Source organism: Cygnus atratus, chromosome 27, assembly GCF_013377495.2.
Source record: "Cygnus atratus isolate AKBS03 ecotype Queensland, Australia chromosome 27, CAtr_DNAZoo_HiC_assembly, whole genome shotgun sequence".
Classification (NCBI taxonomy): Eukaryota; Metazoa; Chordata; class Aves; order Anseriformes; family Anatidae; genus Cygnus; species Cygnus atratus.
Genome location: NC_066388.1, coordinates 2,547,258 through 2,551,497, shown reverse-complemented (window position 1 = coordinate 2,551,497; position 4,240 = coordinate 2,547,258).

Sequence of the window (4,240 nt, the reverse complement as noted above, 5' to 3'; positions counted from 1 at the left end):
AAAGGTGTTGCACAATTTTCAAGTCACAGAGTGTTACAGCAAGCGGAAGTTCCTGCTGGTTAGTTAATGTCACACGAGTTGTGATGTATTGATTACTTCTTAGGAATAAGTTCCCTAAAACTGCTCATCAGGAGGGAAAACGAGATATTGAAGTTCTCATAACGTTGTCTTTTTATAGTCTGGCTGGTGAAAAGCTAAAAGAGAAACAGCCACTAATTATCAGCTGTTCAGCTGAGTGTGTAAAATCAGGGATTGATGCTGACAAGCAGCGGGCACCACTGGTGGAGGAATGGGGAAGTGTGCAGGAGGTCTGAGATAAAACAGGTGGCCAGGGCTGGTGTTACAGATGTTTCAGTTTCTGCCAATTACCATTTAACCTGTATGGAAGGGATGGGTTTTGAGCACCAGTACAGGTAATTCTGAGTCCATGAACCATAGCTGTGCTATAAGCACTAAGTGCGTCCTATTCTGCCCCTTCTATCTGTATTAATAATGTTTGCTTTGGGTTCATGTGACAGATATCTAAATAAAAGGGCGTGTAGATGAGTGAGCCATCAAGGTGATTTCTGCCGAATAATATCCTAAATGTCTATGCTAAAAACTTATTGCATTAATTTAGCCAGTTGTAACATAATAGTGCTGTGCTCTTCTCAGGGCCGCAGCTATCAGTATAGATCTGCTTTGTAGAAGGATAACTTTTCATATGCTTAGAATAGGTATTGCAGAGTACATAGAACTAGAATGGATCATGCTATATACTTCAGTGTATGAATATATATTAGCAATAACCATTACTCAATAATATATATATTATTCATTTATTACATTCATTTATAAATAAGTAATCATATCAGTGTAAATCTACAGGGTAATTTTTACTGCCATAAGCAGGTAACAAAAGTTCATACTTCTAATAGAAATAGTTTTGCACTAAAATGTATATCCCAAGTCTTAGGTACCTGTTAAAAAGTTCTGATTTTTTGAACATTGAAATTTGAACTTGTAAATGCCCACTTTCCCCTTAGAATAAGAACACTTCCTAGATCTGCAGACATTCTGGGACAGACTGGGAACTGCCAACAAGCAGACTCTGAGTTTTCTCTAAGAACAGTTAATAACAATTTATGTCCAATGCTAATTGCAATAAACATGTAGAACTGGCAATTGAATAGTAAAACTTGATTCTAAGACAAGAGAATCTTTGTCTTTATTTTGTTTAGCCATTATAGCGAGGCAGAGTGATTTTAAAATGGATGTCAAATGCTGCTGACTGGAAGCAGGAGAGTTTCATGCCTCTTCACATTTGCTTTGCAGTGATGCAGGTTATCGAGGCTGTGTGCAAAATACCTGTCCTGTAATCCCCTGTGCTAACATCGCACCCCAAGTGCATTGTTCTGGCTTCAGTTGCTCCGAGGGATGCTGCTCTTGGGTCTTCCCTCAGCACTTGTGTTTTATTTATTTTATTATTCTATTTCTATATTTTCTATACATTCTATATTATTTATTGTCATTCTATTCAACATAGCCTGTTGAAGGCTATGGCCTCTGCTTTGGCAGTTGCGTGACTTATGTACAGGGCTTGTGGAAATGTAAAATAATCCTTCACAAGAGTAAGTTTAGACCAGACTTCTTGTCTGGCCTCCAAGCCTCCTCCAAGATGTGTATGTGCATGTGCAGTTACTGCATTTTTCCTAAATAACGTTGGGTTTGAATGGTTTCTGCAAGTGTTGGAGAGCCCCTGGAAGAGTTTAGTGGCAGGAAGAGGGTCTGAGAGAGGAAAAGGACATCTGTTTGCCAGCTCTGGTAACAGGACTCAGACCTCTCCTCTGCTGTAGGACTGAAACTTGGAAGGTTTGGTGAGCTGCAGCAACAGTGTCATAATTCAGGTCAATATTAATCTTTTCTCCCCTGCTAGTATAACATTAATTTTACTAGCACTGTGCTCTGACAAAGGACATTTTTGTAGACTTCCCTATCTCCCCAGTGTGACCGCAACCTGACACTCCTGGGACAGAAATGTTTTGGTGGCAACTTCCTTGGGGCACTATAGCCAGGAGCCAGAGTGAGCTGATTTTGCTCTAAGGAAAAGGGCATACCATGCCAAACCATGTCGTCACCCTGGGTTATGAAAGAGTGCTTCAGGCAAAGAATTCATAAAGTGTCCTTGCGAATGGTTTGGACATACTCCTGACAAGGTGTTCATTTCAGTTGCAGAGAACATCAGGGTTCTGTGTAATTTAATTGGTATTTTTTTACCCAAGTGCTATCTGCTTAATTAAAAGAGGTAAAAGGAAAAGGGTGAAATTCCACCCTACTCTAAGGGTTATACAAATCCTGCCTGCGTGAGATTAAAATGTGTATTAAAAGCGAAAAGATAGTAAATGCTGGGGCACTAGGTTGAGCTGTGCTACTGCCTTGTCCTAAATCTAGGTCACTTTGAACTAGGTGTGCAAACATGTTAATGCACCTAAGAGGAATTTTCAGGCGTGTGTAAACAATGCAGGTATGTGTTTCCCCTGCGCTTCAGTGGATATAAGCTCAGCCACGGCAGTAAGAAACACCCATGCAACTCCTACAGTCAGAGACAAGCAGTTGAGAGATGTTACTCTGTTCTTCCACATACCTCCATTTGTTCTGTTCTGCTTTTGCCCCATCTAACCCTGGGACAGCTTCAGCAAACAGCTCAGTAGCTCTGCTTCTTACTACAGAGCAGTGTCCACATCCTGTTCCTCCTGGGAAGGCTTTCAGGGAAAGAATGTGGTATTTCACACTCAGCTGTCACCAGACCAACCATGGGTCAATTGCTTCAGCTCAAACAGTAACCTGCCTTCCACCTTCCTCCATTTTCTTTTCCCAGAGCTTCAACCCAAGCCAGCTTGCAGGTTATTTTTCTCTGACATACAAACAAAACCATGTGGCTTTTGCATCGGCGTTCCGGCCCTGTGCTCCTGTTTGCTTCCTCTGTCTCTTCGCAGCCGCATTCCAGTCTCCCCACAACCTGCTTCTCCGTGCCAGCCCCAGGCCCTTCCCCTCCATTTCCAGAGCTGATCCAAAACCCATTGAAGTCAACAGAAGACCTTCTATTGCTTTCCAGGGCCTTTGGATCAGCTTTACAGTTCCTCTTTAAAACCCGATCTTTACATAGAGCGTTTTCTTGTGCGTGTCTCTGTTGTCTCACACAAGGTGAATTATCCTCGTTTTCCTCCACCACCAGTCTTCCGTGTTTTGTCCTTCCTTTCTGGGTTTCTGTTGAAAGACATAATCAGATTAGGCTGCTAATCAGAGTATTTGGAACATTTACCTCCCTTCCAGCTTATAGTTGCCTGCTCCTCAGCTTATATGCAGCACTTGGCTATGTTTGTACTTCCAGGCTTTAACATAAATTAAAATGCTTTCAATAAAACTGTAATTGAGACTAACAGCATCAGCTGAGATATTTCTCGAGTGACTCTAGCTAGATCACTGTCTTTCATCTGATTCATTGTAATGAAACCTCATTACAAACTTTTTACATCTCTCATCCTGTGTGCCTTGGAGAAGTTAGACATATATGGTATGCTCCAAGTATCAAGCTTCTTCCTTCTTTCCTTCCCTTTTTTTCAAAATAAATTATGAAAAAAGTTACATCAACTTCCTTCTAAATCTCTTTGTTAGCTACATTTTGCTTAATTCTCTTGCCCCAGGATAATGTGGTATATATAGCAGCTGTCTAATGCAGACTGTAGGTAGCCAAGTCAAGGTACGTGATATAAGGTGATTTTCCTGAAGGTTAATGCTTTTCAGAAAACACAAAATCCCATTTCTGGCTGTGCTGTGTGTTGTACAGTTGTGTGCGTGTGTATGAGCTGTTTAATGTTCTCTACCTGCACAACATGAGTGGCAATGCAAATCATTGCAAATTAAGCACCGTGACCTTAGTTCCTCGTGCTTTTTTATTGTTTATACTTGTAGTACCTAAGGCCTAGCTCAATTTTGCCAAGGTTTTGGGGAGTCCTGCATGGCGCAGCATGGTATCTACCACAGCACTGTGCTGGCTGGCATCCATCTGGGTCTAGGCACAAGGGTGAAGAATAGCTCAACTCCTAGAGCTGGGTTTTAGATGAGAGAAGACACCACCCGAGGCTTTGGGTAGGCTTTTTAGAGTGTTTTAGGTCTGTACAAGGCAATGTGTGTGCATGACAAAGAAAGGGATGCACACCATAGACCTGCACTGTCTGGACCTAATTTCTACCTATCCTCT